The 18558-nt window shown below is 37.9% G+C and overlaps 1 protein-coding gene and 1 non-coding gene across 22 annotated transcripts in view; both read right to left on the reverse strand.

Annotated features, from left to right (window-relative positions):
- STXBP5L (syntaxin binding protein 5L) overlaps window positions 1-18558 on the reverse strand; it is a 441734-nt gene that overhangs the window by 278959 nt on the left and 144217 nt on the right. The gene's annotated exons all lie outside the window — the stretch shown is intronic.
- Window positions 2563-2666, reverse strand: LOC111761214 (small nucleolar RNA U13). Its single transcript, XR_002794638.1, has one exon. It is a non-coding gene; the product is annotated as a small nucleolar RNA U13 (small nucleolar RNA).

Raw genomic sequence — 18558 nt, forward strand, 5'->3', positions numbered from 1 at the left:
CTTCTTACGTCTGAATAGTATTCCATTGTTTGTATATGCCACATTTTGCTTATCCATTCATCAGAGGAAGGACATTTAGATTGTTTCCATCTTTTAGCAATTGTGAATACTGCTACTATGAATATTGGTGTGCAAATATCTGTGTCATTGCTTTCTGTTCTTTTTGAATATATTTACCTAGGAGCAGGATTGCTGGATCATATAGCAGTTCTATATTTAGTTTCCTGAGGAACCACCAAATCGTCTTTCACAGAGGCTGCACCATTTTACACTCCTACCAACCAACAGTGAAGGAGTGGCCCTAAATTTCTCCAAATCCTGACATTGGTGGTTTTCTATTTTTTAATAATGGTCATTCTGTATTGTGTGAAATGATATCTCATTGTAGTTTTGATCTGCATTTCCTTAATAGCTACTGATGTTAAGCATCATTTCATGTGCCTTTTGGCCATTTGTATTTCCTCTTCAGAAAAAGTCTGTTCAAGTCTTTTGCCCATTTTTTAATTGGATTGCCTGTCATTTTGTTGTTAAGTTGTGTGATCTCTTTATACAATATAGAAATCAAACACGTGTCAGATATCTGGTTTCTGAAGATTTTTTCCCATTGAGTTGGCTGTCTTTTCACCTTCTTAACAAAACTGTTTGAAAGACAAAAGTGTTGAATTTTGATCCAGTCCCATATATCTATTTTTATTTTCATTGCTCATGTTTTGGGTGTAAGGTCCAAGATCTTGAAGATATTTCCCTACATTTACTTGTAAGACTTTTATGGTTCTAGTTTTTATATTCAGTTCATTGATCCATTTTGAGTTAATTTTTGTATAAGGTATGTGATTGGGGTTCTCTTTCCTTTTAGCTATGGATATCCAGTTTTCCCAGTACCATTTGTTGAACAGGCTGTTCTGACCCACACGAGTGGCTTTAACATCCTTGTCAAAAACCACTTGGTCATAGATGTGAGGGTCTATTTTGACACTTGACTTGATTCCATTGGTGAATCATCTGTCTTTATACCATTACCATGCTGTTTTTGTAAAACACCACAGCCAAGTAATATGCTTTAAAATCAGGAAGTGAGAAACCTCCAACTTCATTCTTGTTTAAAAAATATTTTTGGCTATTTATAGGCCCTTACCCTTCCAAATAAATTTGGTAATTGTCTTTTCCAGTTCTCCAAAGAAGGCTATTGGAATTTTTATTGGGACTGTGTTAAATCTGTAGATCAATTTAGGAAGAATTGACATCTTAATGTTATTTAGTCTTCTAACCCATGAAGATGAATATCCTTTCATTTATTTATTCATCTTTGGTTTCTTTTAGAAATGTTTTATATTTTGCTGAATACAGGTCCTTCATGCCCTTGGTTAAGGTTATGCCTAAATATTTGATTCTTTTAGTAGCTATCATAAATGGTATTTTTTTGTTTGTTTTCTCCTCCGAGTGCTCATTAGTAGGGTATAGAAATACCATTGATTTTTCCATATTAATCTTATATCCCGCTCCTTTCTTTAAATTGTCTATTAGCTCTAGTAATTTTGTTGTGGGTTTTTAGGGATTTTATAAGCATGGGATCATATCATCAATGAAAAGAACAAGATTTACTTCTTCTTTTCTGATTTGGGTGTCTTTTATTTCTTTTTCTTGTCTGTCTCATTGCTCTAGCTAGAACTTCTAGCACAATATTGAATAACAATGGAGAGAGTGGACATCTTTGTCTTATTCCTGATCTCAGCAGGAAAGCTTTTGATCTTTCACCATTCAGTACAATAGTAGCTATGGGTTTTTCATATATGCACTTTATCATATTGAGAAAGTTTCCTTCTATTCCTATTTTGTGGAGTGTTTTAATTGAGAAAGGATGTTGTATTTTGTTAAAAGCCTTTTCTGCACCTATTGAGATGATTGTATTACTTCTTCAATTTTTTAATGTGGTGTATTACACTTACTGAATTTTCTTATGTTGAACCACCCTTGCATTCCTGGTATAAAGCCCACTTGATTGTAATGTATAATTTTTTAATGTGCCTTTGGATTTGATGAGTATTTTGTTCCGGATTTTTGCATTTATATTCATTAGAGAAATTGCTCTGTAATTTCCTTTTTTTTTTGTAATATCTTTCTTAGGCTTTGTTATTAAGGTGGTGTTGGCTTCATGGAATGAGTTTGTTAGCCTTTTTTCCAGTTAAATAATTTGGAAGAATTTGAGCAAGATTGGTATTAAATCTTCTTTAAATGATTGTTAGAATTCACCTGTGAAGTCACCTGGTCCTGGACTTTTAACATTTGGGAGGTTTTTGATGACTGTTTCAATTTCTTGTTATTGGTTTGTTGTGGTCTTTCGTTTCTTAGGGTCAGTGTAGGTTGCTCATGTGTTTCTAGGAATTTTACATTTCCTCAACATTGTCTAGTTTGTTAGAATACAGTTGCTTGTAGTATCCTCTTTTGATCCTTTTTTATTTCCCTGGGGTCAGTAGTAATGCCCCACCCCCTTATTTCTGATGTTATTTATTTGCATTTTTCTTCTTTTCTTTGTTAATCTAAAGGTTTAGCTACTTTTTTTCATGTCAGATAGGTAACGTGCCAACATTGTAACAAAGTTGGAGGGAGGCACATCTCATACAAGTACATGAGCGCCCATTCATCATGTTTATGAACCACGAAAGGTTCTAGCTATTTTTTTAATCTTCTCAAAGAACCAACTTTTAGTTCTGTTGATTCTCTCTAATGTTTTTTGTTCTCCATTTATTTCTGCTCTAGTCTTCATTATTTCCTTCTATTTGCTTGCTTTGGTATTGGTTTACTGTTCTTCTAGTTCCTCTAGGTGTGCAGTTTGGTCTTTCACTTTAGCTGTTTCTTCTTTTTTAATAAAAGCATTGATGGCTATAAATTTCCCTCTCAGAACTGTCTTTGCTGAAGCACAGACGTTTTAATAGGTTGTGTTTTCTTGTCATTCCTCTGACAATATTTATTGATTTCTCTTGCAATTTCTTCTTTGACTCACTTATTATTTAAGAATGTATTGTTTAATTTCCACGTATTTGTGAATTTTCCCCTTTTTCTGTTGATTTCCAGCTACACTTCATTACAATCAGAGAAAGTGCTTTGTATAAATTCAATGTTTTTAAACTTATTGAGATGTGTCTTATGTCCCAAAATATTGTCTATCCTGGACTAAGATCCATGAGCACTTGAGAAGGATGTATATCCTGCTGGTTTGGGGAGTTATGCTCTATAAATATGTTAGGTCTAGTTGGTTTATCACATTATTCAAGCTCTTTGTATCTTTATTTATCCTCTGTCCAGCTGTTCTATCGAATGCTAAGAGAGATGTGTTGAAGACTCCCAACTATTATTGCAGATTTGTTTATTTCTCCCTCCAGTTTTGCCAGTGTATGTAACTTTGAAGCACCTAAGTTAGGTACATAAATATCTTTGACTGTTATTTCTTCCTGGTGAATGCCCACTTTTATTAATATATAATGACCTTCTTCACCTCTTATAACAGTTTTGTATTTAAAATCTATTTTAACAGTATCACTACTCCAGCTCTATTTTAATTACTATTTATGAGGAATATCTTTTTCCAAACTTTCACGTTCAGCCTGATTTTGTCCTTGTGTTTAAGGTGAGTTTCTTGTAGATAACAAATGGATGGGTCATGTTTTTTAATCCATTCTATCTATGTCTTTTGATAAGGGAGTTCAATCCATTAATATCCTATGGTACTACTGCAAAGGCATTACTAACTTTGTCCATTTTATCCCTTGGCTTTCTGTTGTCATAACTTACTATTGTCTATCTTCTAACACTTTTAGTTTCTCTTACTTATAATCTTCGTTTCTACACTCTTTTCCAGGACTCTCACCCTTCTTTTTTCCTTTCAGGCTGTACCACACCCTTATATTTCTTATATTTCCAGTCTCTTGGTAACAAACTCTCTCAGGTTTTGTCTGCAAATATGTAAAACTTGACTTTATTTCTGAAGGATAGATTTGCCAGATAAAGACTTCTTTCTTGGTAGTTTTTCACATTCAGAACTTTAAATATATTGTGTTATTACCTTCTCTACTCTATGGTTTTCTTTTTCAACTTTAAAGAAGTTTTTGATTGCAGAAAAGTTACATAAAAAATATAGGGGATTCCCATACATCCCACTTCCTCCCCCTCTCACATTTTCCCATTAATAACATCTTACATTAGTGTGGTATATTTGTTACACTTGATGAACAAATACTGAAGCATTGCTACTAATCATGGTCTATAGTTTACACTATTGTTTACGCTTTGCACTGCATAATTTTGTAGGTTTTTAAAAATGTGTAATGGCCTGTAACTGTCATTGCAAAATCATCCAAAACAATTCCAATCATCTAAAATGTCTTATGTTCTAGCTATTCTTCCCTCCCCAATACTTTGGAACCTCTGGTAACCATTATCTTTACATCAATGGACAAGTTCTTCCATTACTACAATAATAATAAGTCTACTTTGGACTATGTTGAATTCCGCCCCCCCCCCCTTATGTTTGTTCATTCCTCAGTCTTGAGGGTTTTAGGATAGTGATGCTTGCTCTGCTTCAGATTGAGAGGGGGCTTAGATCTTATGGGACAGATGGAAGGAAGTCTTTTGCTTGCAGTTGTAGATACTCTTTGTTTTTTGGAGGGGATGGGTATTGTCCATCATTATCATTTTGTTAGTTGTCCTGGGCAAGTCCAATGAACTGGAGAGAAAGTATTGGCTGCCACTTTGCTGAGATTCAGCACTCAACTGGTGTATGAACTGACTGAAGATTTAAGTCTCTGGGACATATATTTAATGGGTATAGTGCTAATTATAGGTTCAAATAAAAGGGGTAGAAGAATTGTGTGTAGGGAAATTATAAATGAGTCCAACTCTGTTACATTGGGGAAATAGTTTATCATGTATTCCAAGGTAAGGCTCATCAATGAAGTGCTGATTTCATGAGGATATGTGCCCTGCCTATCATGTCCAGAGCTTTCTAGAACCTTCAGGAAACTCTTGTTTGAGGTTTTGTTTACTGTGGGAGTTAGTGAGATCTGCCTGATATATGCATAAGCAGAGCTTCTGGAATGACCTCCTGACTCACTTTGAAATCTCTTAGCCATAAAAACTCTTTTATATTTAATTTCTTCTCCTTTTGTTCAAGGTCTTTTTCTAAAAGCATCAGTGGTTGGCACTTGGTATTAATTCCTTGGTACCAGGGAGACTCATCCCTGGGATTCACGCTCATGCCAAGGAGAATGTGGTAAGTTTATTTGCTGAGTTTGGCTTAGAGAGAGGCCACATTTGAGTAACAAGGACGTTTTCAGGAGGTAACTCTTAGGCAATAATTATTACTAAGCTAAGTTTCAAATTTACAAGAATAAGGTTCAAAAGTACAAGCATAAATATCAAGGGCTTGGCATATTGGTCTGTTTTCTTTTATTAAGCACTGCCTATGTACTCTAGAGATTCTTGCTACTCTAAAAAAGAATGTAGCAAGACTCCCCAGGATGGGAATTTAATATTTCATTAGTTATTGTGTGGGTCTGCACCCACTGAGATAACACCCTATGACCACAGGAACGAAATCATATTCCATAGAGGTATATCCATGTGCATCATTCCCCACACACACCCCCACCAATGACATCCTGCACCAGTGACCCTCGCCTGCCATAGTTGCCAAAAGAACACTCCCACAACTGTATTCTCAACCACAGTCCTCCACCTCCCCAGAGTTCACCTGTTCCTTCCTTCAGACCTATGGATAGCCCAAGTCACTTCCCCAACCCTGCTCACACTCACACTCCAGCATCATCTAATCCACTCACATCGCTGCACTATCATCACCTCTGTCCAAGGCCAAACTCGCCCATCCACCTTATCATAGATACTGCCAAGAATGAGCATCGGCTAACCACTATCTACTCCCTTTCTATCTCCTTGTAACCTATCTTCCAGAATCTGCCTCTGTGAGTCTGTTCAATATCCTTAGTTCATGTTAGTGAGATAATACAATAATTGCCCGTTAGTGACTTGCTTACTTCACTCAACATGAGGTCTTCAAGATTCACCTATATTGTTGCATATATCAATACCTCACTCCTTCTTGCAGCTGAGTAATATTCCATCATATGTCTATATCACATTTTGTTTATCCATTCATGTGTTGATGGACATTTGGGTTGCTTCCAACTTCTAGCAATTGTGAATAATGTCATGATAAACATTGTTGTGCATATATCTGCTTGTGTCTACTTTAAACTCCTCTTGGTATACTCCTTGTAGTGGGATTGCCAGATCATATGGCAATTCTATACTTACTTTCCTGAGGAACAGCCAAATCATCCTCCACAGTGGCTGTACCATTCTATGCTCCCACCAACAGTGGATGAATGTTTCTATGCCTCCACATCCTCTCCTACATTTGTAGTTTTCTGTTTTTTATTTTTTTTTAGTTTTCTGTTATTTAAAACAGCAGCGAGTCTTATAGGAGTAAGATGATATCTCATTGTAGTTTTGATTTGCATTTCCCTAAAACCTAGTGATGTTAAGCATCTTTTCATTGTGCTTTTTAGCCATCTGTAATTCCTCTTTGGAAAAGTGTCTATTCAAATCTCTTGCCCATTTTTAAAATGGGTTGTTTGTCTTTTTATTTTTGAGATGTAAGTTTTCTTTATATATGCTGGATATTAGGCCCTTATCAAATAGATGTTTCCCAAACATTTTCTCCCACTGAATAGGCTGTCATTATCACTTTCTTGACAAACTCCTTTAAAGCACAAACGTTTTTAATTTTGGAGAGATTCTATTTATCTATTATTTCTTTCATTGCTCATGCTTTGTGTATAAAGTTTATGAAACCATTTCCTACTACTAGATCTCATAGATACTTCCCTAAATTATCTTCTAGGAGCTTTATGGTCTTGGCTCTTTTATTTAGGTCTTTGATCCATCTTGAGTTAATTTTTTTTTAAAGATTTATTTATTTCTCTTCCCTCCCCCCCATTGTCTGTTCTTTGTGTTTATTTGCTGCGTGTTCTTCTTTGTCCGCTTCTGTTGTTGTCAGCGGCATGGGAATCTGTGTTTCTTTTTGTTGCATCATCCTGTTGTGTCAGCTCTCTGGGTGTGCGGTACCATTCCTGGGCAGGCTGAACTTTCTTTTGTGCTGGGTGGCTCTCCTTATGGGGTGCACTCCTTGGATGTGGGGCTCCCCTACACGGGGACACCCCTGCATGGCACGGCACTCCTTGTGTGCATCAGCACTGCACATGGGCCAGCTCCACACGGGTGAAGGAGGTCTGGAGTTTGAACTGCAGACCTCCCATGTGGTAGACGGACGTCCTAACCACTGGGCCAAATCTGCTTCCCTTGAGTTAATTTTTTAATAGGTTACAAGATGGTGATCCTCTTTCATTCTTTTAGATATGGATATCCAGTTCTCCATGCACATTTGTTGAAGAGAATATTCTGTCCCAGCTGAATAGGTTTGGTGGCCATGTCAAATATCAGTTGACTGAATATGTACGGGTCTATATCTGAACTCTCAATTCAGTTCCATTTGTCAATATGTCAATCCTTGTGCCAATAACATGCAGGTTTGTCCACTGTAGTTTGATAATATGCTTTAAAGTTGGGTAGAGTGATGCTTCCAATTTAGTTTTTTCTTTTCAAGATGTTTCTGGTTATTCAGGGCCCCATACCCTTCCAAATAAATTTGGCAATTGGCTTCTCCAGTTCAGTAAAAAAAAAAAAAGCTTTTGAAACATTAATTGGTATTGCATTGAATCTGTAAATCACTTTGGGTAGGACAGATATCCTTAATGATATTTAGTCTTCCAATCCATGAACAGGAATATTCTTCTATTTATTTAGGTCTTCTTTGATTTCTTTAGGAATGTTGTGCAGGTTTCTGTGTACAAGTCCTTTACTTCCTTAGTTAAGTTTATTCTTATATATTTTATTCTTTTAGTTGCTATCGTAAATGGAATTGTTTTCTTGATTTCCTCCTCAGACTGCTCATATTAGTGTACAGAAATGCTACTGATTTTTGCATGTTCATTCACAACCTGCCATTTTACTGAACTCATTTATCGGCTCTATTAGCTCTGTTGAAGTTTGGGGGAGGGGATGGTTCTATATATGGAACTATGCCATCTTCAAATAATGAAAAAGTTTTACTTCTTTCTTTCCAATCTGGATGCCTTTTATTTCTTTTCCTTGCCTAAGTGCTCAATCAAGTACTTCTAATAAAATGTTAAATAAGAGTGGTGACAGCGGGCATCCTTGTCTTGTTCCAAATCTTAGAGGGAAAGACTTTAGCCTTTCACAATTATGTGTTAGCTGTGGGTTTTTCATATATGCCCTTTATCATGTTAAGGAAGTTTCTTTCTAATTCTACATTTTGAAAGGTTTTTATTAAAATAGGATGCTGTATTTTGTCTTATTCCTTTTCTGCATTGAGATTACCATGTGATTTTTTTCCTTTGATCTGTTAATGTGGTGTATTATATTCATGGATATTCTTATGTTGAACCATCCTTGCATATCTGGGATAAAACCCATTCGATCAAGGTGCATAATTTGATTGAAATGTTGTTGGATTCAATTAGCAAGTATTTTGTTGAGGATTTTTGCATCTCAATTCTTTAGAGTGATTGCTCTGCAATTTTTCTTCCTGTAACACATTTATTGCTTTTGGTATTAGGGTGATGTTGGCATCATAGAATAAGTTAAGTAATATTCCATCCTCTTCAATATTTTGAAAGGATTTGAGCAGGATTGGTATTAATTCTTTCCAGAATGATTGACAGCATTCACCTTTGAAGCCCTCTGGTCCTGGACTTTGCTAGGGTGGGAGATTTTGTATTTTTAAAAACAAACAAACAAACAATATTATTGGTACATATTAATATAGCATACAATTCATCCAAAATATACAATTAAAGATATTTGGTATAATCACATGGTTTTGCATTCATCACTTAAATTATTAGAGCATTTTCATTTTTTCAATAATAATAATAAACAAAAAACAGACAAAGAAAGAAACAAGAAAATTTTTCACCTCCCAAGCTCTTTCTGTTTCCCCTGCTATACATACCTGCTATTTCTGGCTATTCTTGCACAATTATTTATTTATTAAGCAGTTTTAATGAAATACATTCACATACCATATGATCTATCCAAAGTGTATAATCAATGGCTTTTCATACGATCACAATGTTGTACATTCATCACCACAAAAAATTTTAGAACCATTTTGTTACTCCAGAAAAAAACCCTTCGCACCTCTTAGCATGCCTTCTTAGACCTATATAACACTTAACTAATTTCATCTTTATAAATTGGTTTATATTTACATTGTATATATAATGGAATCATACATGTTACACAATATATTAGTTCATAGTAGTGCAATCATACCCTATTTGTCCTTTTGTTTCTGGCTTGCTTCACTCAATATAAGTCCTCTAGGTTCATCCATGTTGTGATAAACTTTATGACTTCATTTCCTCTTACAGCTGCATAATATTCTATCATGTGAAAACATCACAGTTTGTTTATCCATTCATCATTTGATGGACACTTGGGTTGTTTCCAGCTTTTGGCAATTGTGACTAATGCCGCTACAAACATCGGTGTGCAGATGTCTGTGTCAATGCTCTCAGTTCTTCTGGGTATTTACCCAGTAGTGGTATTGTTGGGTCACATGGGAAATCTATATTCAACTTCTTTAGGGACTGCCTCCACAGTGGCTGTATCATTCTACATTCCCACCAACAGTGAATAAGTGTTCCTTTATCTCCACATCCTCTCCAATACTTGTAGTTCTCTGTCTTTATAGTGGCCATTCTCATAGGTGTGAAACTATATCTCATTGTAGCTTTTATGTACATTTCCCTAATCATTAGTGATGTTGAACATTTTTTCAAGTATTTGGGTTTTCTTTTTTTTGCCATTTGTATTTCTTCTTTGGACAAATGTCTATCAAAGCCTTTTGTTCATTTTTTAATCAGGTCATTTGAGATATTAAATTTATTGGATATGTGATTTCCAAATATTTTTCCTATTGAGCTGGCTCCCTTTTCACCCTTTTGGCAAAGTCCTGTGAGGTGCAAAAGTGTTTGATTTTTGAGGAGGTCTCATTTATCTATTTTTTTTTTCTTTTGTTCTTGTGCTTTGGGTATAAAGTCCAAAAAACCATCACCTACCACAAGGTCTTTAAGACATTTCCCTACATTTTCTTTTGGTTTTCATATTTCATTTTAGCTTTGATCCATTTTGAGTTGATTCTTATACAGGGAGTGAGATAGGGGTTTTGTTTCATTCTTTTGGTTATGGATATCTCGTTCTCCCAACACCATTTGTTGAAGAGACTGTTTTTGTCCCATTAACAAGGCTTTGATAGGATTGCTGAAAACCAGTCAACCATAGAGGTGAGGGTTTATTTCTGGACTCTCAAATCTATTCCACTGATTGATATATCTATCCTTATGTCAATACCCTGCTGTTTTGACCACTGTAGTTTTGTAATATGCTTCAAGTCAGTAAAATTCCTCCCATGTCACTCTTCTTTTTTTAATAATTGTTTTGGCTGTTCATATGCACTATCTCTTCCAAATGAATTTGGTAATTGTCTTTTCTTTTTCTGTTTAGTAGTTCTGTTGGAATTTTGATTGGTATTGCATTAAATCTATATGTCAGCTTTGGGAGGACTGATATCTTCATGATATTTAGTCTTCCCCCCCATGAACAAAGACTGTCTTTCCATTTGTTTAGCTCTCCATTGATTCCTTTTAGCATTGTTCTGTAGCATTTGAGTCTTTTTGTTGCTACTGTAAATGGAATTTTTCCCTGTTTTATTCATCAGATTGCTCAATACTAGTGTATAAAAACGTTACTCATTTTTGCATGTTGATCTTGTATCCTGCCACTTTGCTCAATTCATTTATTAGTCTGCTGTTGTATGCTTCTAATGTGTTTTTTTAAATCTCACCCATTGTATCTTTCATTCCCATAAGCTCAGTTAATTTTCTCTTCATGTTTTCAAATTCACCTTTGTTCTTGCTCAGTGTCCTCTTTTTTTTTTTTTTTTTTGCTGCCAAAAGCTTATTAACACTTGGTTCAGGGCTTGTTAGAGAGCTACAAGATGGCAGTTAGAAAGATGCCTCCTGGCTGGAGGGGTCCAGGAAGAACCCTGGATGCTGGGGTAACAGAAGGCCCCCCATGGCCTCTGGGCTCTGGAGGCTCCTAGTCATGCTTGAGGGTGAGCCTTTCAAAGATATACTCGCCCAGCCTGGCCTATGGGCCAGCAAGCCTGTGGAGGTTGGTCAGGTGGTCACCTATCTTTTTGATCAGTTTCACTTCCTCATCTAGGAAATGGTTCTCCAGTAAGTCACAGGGATGGGGGTCTGTGTTGGCAGATCCCAGGGCATGCAGATCCAAAAAGGACTTCTCCAACACAAGGGCAGCTTCCATGGCATCCAGGGTATTGCCACACTCATCTTTGGAAGGCTTCTGCATGTCCTGAAAGAGGGCGTGGCCGCCACACTGGTTTTGCATCTTCAGGAAATGCTTGGTGCCCTCACTCTGCTCCTTCAACTCAAGGAAGAAGTGGTCCACACCCTTCAGGGCCACATTGTCGTGGTGGAAATAGTAGCCCAGACAGAGGTAGGTGTAGGAGGCCTGCAGCTGCATGTTGACCAGGCGGTTCACAGAAGCCTCCACATTAGTGGAATAATTCTGATGGATCTGGGAGGTCATGGTTGGTCCACAATGAGGAGATCACCACAAAAAAGCAGTGTTAGCTGGTCCCGGCAGTGGAGGATGGCCGAGAAGTTGGTCCCAGAGGTTGCAACTGGAGAAGCAGTTGCAAGGTGGTCGATGCTGAGGAGTGTGGGGAAGAGTCCCCAGGTCCATTCCATCCAAACACTGTTGAAGCAAGAGACAGATCCACAGAACCGCCAGGTACGCTGTCTCAATGTCCTCTTGATGTCATTTATCTCTGTAGCCATATGGTCTTTTATCTCATTAATTTGATTTTGGAAATTTGTGTGAATCTCAGTAAGTTGCCTCAAATCCTATGTCTCTTCTGGGGCTTTGCTATATTACTTTACTTGGGCCACGTCCTCTGTTTTCTTAGTATGGCTCATAATTTTTTGCTCATGTCTAGGCATATGATTTGGATGCTGAGTTTACACAGAAGCTTGATTTCTCTCTCTCTGCGTGTTACTGCTGTTCTTTGATTCTTGGTTCAACCTGGGTCTTTAGGATTGTACCAACTGGGCTCAGGACCCAGTAATGGGTTGCAGACCCACATCCTAGGGCCTTGGGAAGGAAGGCTATAAAGGCCAGAAAAAGTCTCTCATTTATTTACTTTTAATTTCCTCATGTGCACTTCATTGGTCTGCCAGCAGATAGTGCACTTTGGCAGCCCTCTCAGTTCAATGTCTGGTCAGAGTGAGTTGGCTGCAACTTGGACTGGATTGATGTGATATAGGTTCCTGCCTTGAGGCTAAGAGTCTTGTAACTCAAGTTTTCTCAAAAATATTTCTCCAACCTTAGCTGGAAGCCTCCTCCTTTTTCCCAGGTAGGAAATTATTCTACTCCCCTCTGGATCCTCAACAATCGGTCCTGGTTAGTACAGAGAGAAGTTGAGAGATTCAGATCTTTTTAGTCCCGACCTGGCTTCTGAGGCAAACAATGGCGTATCCTACCCAGCCTGGAAGGGCTGGTGAGACACAGCAGACCAAGTTTGTAGGTCAAAAGCTGAGTCAACCTTAGGCTGTGTCCCTCTCTCCTTTCCTGGGGTGGTAGATCCCTAGAGCCCCCTTTGTCTTCAGCTACAAACCCAGAGGTTGATTATTTTAAAGAGTCTTTAGTGTGGGGGAGGGTGCCAACAACAGCAGCAGCTGGTTTCAACTGATTTCAACCAGCAGCAGCAGCTGGTTTTACAGTTCTGTCATTGTGATTCCCTTGCTTTGTGCCTCTCCCTTCTGGGCAGTGTCCAATCTTCCCCTGGTGTCCTAAATCCTAGAAGACATTTTTCTAGGCTGTTTCTGCCTATCCTCTAGCTATTTTTCTAGAAGAGAAGAGAGTCCCACATCTTTTTAGTCCACCATATTGCTGGAAGTAAGACTGCTTTTTTGTTGGAGGTTTTTGATGACGAATTCAATCTCACTTCTTGCTACTGGTCTGCTGAGTTCCTCTATTTCTTCTTTCATCAAGGCATGTTGCTTGCATGTTTCCAGAAATTCATCCATTTCATCTAAATTATCCATTCTGTTGGCATATAATTTTTCAAAGTATCCTCTTATGATACTCTTTATTTTTGTGGTAGTCTATTTTTGTATTAGTCTAGGTAAGGGTTTGTTAATGTTATTAATTTCTCAGAGAACCAGCTTTTGGTTGTTCTTTCTTTTTTTTTAAGATTTATTTATTTCTCTCCCCTTCCCCCCCCCTCCCCTCCCCCCGCCCAGTTGTCTGCTTTCTGTGTACATTTGCTTTGTGTTCTTCTGTGTCTGCTTGTCTTCTCTTTAGGCAGCACCAGGAACTGATCCTGGAACCTTGCTGAGTGGAAGAGAGGTGCTCAATCTCTTGCACCACCTCATCTTCCTGGTCTGCTGCATCTCTTATTGTCTCTCCTGTGTTTCTTTTTGTTGCATCATCTTCCTGCGCCAGCTCTCTGGTTGCACCAGCTTGCCACACAGGCCAGCACTCCTGCACAGTCCAGCACTCCACTCAGGCCAGCTTGCCTTCACCAGGAGGCCCTGGGAATCAAACTGTGGACCTCCCATATGGTAGAATGGGAGCCCATTCACTTGAGCCATATCTGCTTCCTGGTTGTTAATTCATTCTAATGATTTTTTTTTTAATTCTCTATTTCATTTAATTAAGTTCTAATCTTTGTTATATCCACCTTCTGCTTGCTTTGGGATTGTTTTGTTTTCTTTTTCTAGTTCCTCCAGGTGTGCGGTTAGGTCTTTGATTATAGCTCTTCTTTTTAAATGCAGGCATTTAGGGCTATAAATTTCTCTCTCAGCACTGATTTAGCTGTATCCCACAAATTTTAATATGTTCCATTCTCATTTTCTTTTGCTTTGATGTAGTTACTTATTTCTCTGGAAATTTCCTCCTTGACCCACCAATTGTTTAATAGTGTTTTGTTTAACTTCCATATATTTGTGCCTTTTCCAGTTCTCCATCCTTTATTGATTTCCATCTTCATTCCACTGTGGTCAGAGAAAGTGCTTTGTATAATTTCAATCATTCTATTCATTAAGACTTCTTCTATGACCTAGCATGTGGGCTATCATGGAGAATGATCCATGAGTGCTCAAGAAAAATGTATATCCTGCTGTTTGGGGGTACATTGTTTTGTATAAGTCCATTAGGTCTAGTTCTTCTAATGTAGTATTCAAGATCTCTGATTCTTTATTGAGTCTTTTGATGTTCTAATGGTGATAATGGTGTATTGAAGTCCCTCACTATGATTCTAGAGGTGTCTGTTTCTCCCTTTAGTTTTTCCAGGATTTGTTTCAAGTATTTTGGGGCTCCCTGGTTAGGTGCATAAATATTTATAATTGTTCTTTCTTCTTGGTAGAGTACCCCTTTTATTAATATATAGTGTCCTTCTTTGTCCTTTACAAGAGTTTTCATAAAAAGTCTATTTTGTCCAATATTGGTATAGTTACTCCTGCCCTTTCTTGCTTACAGTTTGCATATAAAATTGTTTTCCAACGTTTCACTTGCAACTTGTGTCTCTGGGTCTAAGGTAAGTTTCTTATAGATATCATACAGATGGCCATATTTCTTTATCTGTTCTACCAATCTATACCTTTTGGTTGGACAGTTTAATCACCCATTACTATTCAATGTTATTACTGTAAAGGCAGTAGTTTAGCTATTTTTTTCTTTAGGCTTATATATCTTATTTTATTATTTATTTTTTTAGGAGGTACCAAGGAATGAACCTGGGACCTCATACACATGAGGCAGGCACTCAGCCACTGAGCTACATCCATTCCACTGTCATATTTATTTTTATTTTATTTTTTATATTTGTAGTTACTCTTACCAATAATCCTCCTTTCTACACTCTTCTCCAACCCTCTCTCTCCTCTTTTTCTCTTTCAACCTGCAGAATTCCCTTTAGTATTTCTTGAGGGGAAGGACTCTTGTTGACAAATTCTGTTTTTGTTTATCTGTGAATATTTTTAACTCTCCCTAATTTTTGAATGACAGTTTTACTGGATACAGAATTCTTGGCCTGCAGTTGTTGTTCTTTTTCTTTCAACACCTTAACTATTTCATACTTCTTACCTGCATGATTTCAGATGAGAAATCAGCACTTAATCTTATTGTGCTTCCCTCATATGTGTTGGATCTCTCTTCTCTTGCTGCTTTCAGGATTCTGTCTTTGTCTGGAGCATCTGACAACCTGGTAAGTATGTGTTCTGGAGAAGGTCTCTTAGGATTTTTTGTGCTTGGAGTTTGCTGTGCTTCCTGGCTATGTATATCCATGTCCCTCATAAGAGTTGTGACATTTTCAGCCATTATCTCCTCAAACACTGCAAATGCCCCCTTTCCCTTCTCTTCTACCTCTGCAATGCCCATAATGCACATTCGTGCATTTTGTTTGTCAATCAATTTCCTGAGACCCTGCTGAATGTTTTTCATTTTTTGTCAATCTGTTCTACCAGCTGTGTGATTTTGGATATCCTATCTTCTAAGTCTCTAATTCTTTCTTCTGCCTATTCAAATCTGCTGTAATGTGCTTTTACTGTATTTAATTTCTTGCATTGTGCCTTTCATCACAGCTAGATCTGTTATCTTTTCATGTATGTTTACAATTTCTTCTGTATGTTCCCCCCAGTGTCTTCCTGATATCCTTTATCTCTTCCTTAATTTCACTGTGTTGATTAAGGATATTTGTTTGGACATCTTTGTTCCATATTATACATCTCCTCCTGCTTTTTAGTTTGTTCCTTATACAGGGCCATGAATTCCTTTTTTCTTTTCTTAATATGGCTTATAATCTTTTGCTGATGTCTAAGCATCCATTTATCTTAATGGGTTTATTCAGCTGGGTAGTTTTTCTTTGTAGTCTAGGGTTTTATTTTTGTTTGGTTTTGTGTAAGGAGTCCTCTTTATCACTTGGTGCCACTTATTCTATATGCTTGTATTTACCCATGTTCAATGGGAGAAAAACAATCAGATCTGCAGAAAGGAAAGAAAGAAGAAAAAAACAAAAACTTAAAATTTAAAAAGAAGGAAAAAGAACAAAAAAGAGACAGAAAAATAGGCAATAAGAGGGAAAAATAGTAAACAGGAATAAAAAATGTAAAAGGTGAAGAAATAAGAAAAAAACAATAAAATAAAGTAACATAACATAAACTACTAGGTAAGTGATAGGAAAGAAAAAACAAGAAATGCAGAAAGGAAGGAAGAAAAGAAGCAGGGAAAATGAAAGAAAGAAGGAAAGAAAATAAGAAGAGAAGATAAAACACAGGCAAAACAAAACAAGTATCTGTGTCTCCATCTCAGAACACCAGAACCAGCTAGTCTCCTCCTCCCAGGCTGTCTATTTTGGCTAACAATCACCCCACAACTCCCCTCTCTGCACGTATCTAGGAGGGGGTAGAGGGAAAGAAAGGAAACAGGCCTCTCTCTCAGGCTTCCAGTGACTCACTAGTCTACTCCTTTTGCAGCTGCTTGTAACTGCCAATCGATCACTCCACAGCCAGCTTCTCTGCCAATAACCAGATGAAGAAAAAAAATAGGAGAGAGAGAGAAAAAAGTTTCCTCAGCAATTCCTGTGGGTTGCCCCGCTCCCCCCTACCCTAAGCAGGCTGGTCACAGACCCATCTATGGGATCATTCCTCAGCAGCCCCGCTCTCCCCCAAAACCAGCTACATGGCCCCTTTCCCTCAGGTTTGGCTGGGTGGTTTTCTTCTCTTCCAGGGCCAACTGGTACACATACATCTTCTCCAGGCCTGGCTGGGTGGTTCCCCTTTTCTCCATTGTACAGCTGGGAAACATGTCCTCTAGCCACCCTTTCCTATAGCCCCTCATGACACTCCAGCGTCTCTTATGCCTGGCAAGCCTGTCTACCTTCCCACAGTTTCTAGAGGAAGTGTGCAGCCTGCCATTCCCTACTCTGCCATCTTGGATCCACTCTTTTATGATTTCTTTTTTTTTTTTTTTTAAGATTTATTTATTTATTTCTCTCCCCATCCCCCCCGCCCCCCGCCCCAGTTGTCTGTTCTCTGTGTCTACTTGCTGCATGTTCTTTGTCCAATTCTGTTGTTGTCAGCAGCATAGGAATCTGTTTCTTTTTTTTGTTGCGTCATCTTGTTATGTCAGCTCTCTGTGTGTGGCGCCATTCTTGGGCAGGCTGCACTTTCTTTCGCGCTGGGCGGCTCTCCTTATGGGGAGCACTCCTTGCGCGTGGGGCTCCCCTATGTGGGGACACTCCTGCGTGGCACGGCACTCCTTGCACACATCAGCACTGTGCATGGGCCAGTTCCACATGGGTTAAGGAGGCCGGGGTTTGAACTGCGGACCTCCCATGTGGTAGACGGATGCCCTATCCACTGGGCCAAGTCCGTTTCCCTCTTTTATGATTTCTGATGAGAGATCAGCACTTAGCCTTATTGAGCCTTCCTTATAAGTGATACATTGCTTTTCTCTTGTTGCTTTCAGAATCCTCTCTGAAATTCTGAATAGGGGTACATTCTGTTTGGGGTACATTATCCTTCTTGAACATTGATATTCATGTCTTTCATGAAAAATTTTGGTCAGTATTTCCTCAAATATCCTTTCTACTTCTTTTGCATTCTCTTCTGAGACAACTATAATGAGTATGTTTGTGTGTTTCATGTTGTCATTCAGTTCCCTGAAATGCTGTTCCTTTTTTCCATTCTTTTCTTCTGTCTGTTCTATCTTTTCAAGTGCAGATGTTCTGTCCTTGATTTCACTTACTCATTCTTCTGCCATTTCAAATTTGCTGTTATATGCCTCTAATGTATGGTTTAGTCTCACCCATTGTGTTTTTCATTCCCATAAGCTCTGTTACATTTTTTTGCAGGCTTTCAAATTGTTCTTTATGTTCACACAGTGTCATCCTAATATCCTTTACCATATTTTCCTCCATCTCTTTAAATTTTTTAAGGAGGTTTGTATGAACATCACTGATTAGTTGTATTAAATCCTGTGTCTCATCTGGATTCTTGGTTTCTTCCTTTGGCTAGGCCATATCTTCCTGTTTCTTAGTATGGCTTGTTATCTTTTGTTGATATCTAGGCATTTGATTATGTTTGTGCATTTACTCTTGTGCTCAATTTCTCTCTCTTGCCTAGTGGTTTGATTTCACAGCTCTTCTTTGATTTTTGGTTCAATTTTTTCTAAAACTTTAAGATTTCTCTGTTTAAGTTATCAAAACAGGGTCAGGGAGCTGCTATTGGGGCATAGATCAGATCTACAGTGCCTGGAAAAGAAATGGGAGAGAAAAGAGTTGTCTTCCTTCATTTTCTCAGCTGGCCAGCAGATGGC

The sequence above is a fragment of the Dasypus novemcinctus genome, chromosome 4 (assembly GCF_030445035.2).
Source record: "Dasypus novemcinctus isolate mDasNov1 chromosome 4, mDasNov1.1.hap2, whole genome shotgun sequence".
Classification (NCBI taxonomy): domain Eukaryota; kingdom Metazoa; phylum Chordata; class Mammalia; order Cingulata; family Dasypodidae; genus Dasypus; species Dasypus novemcinctus.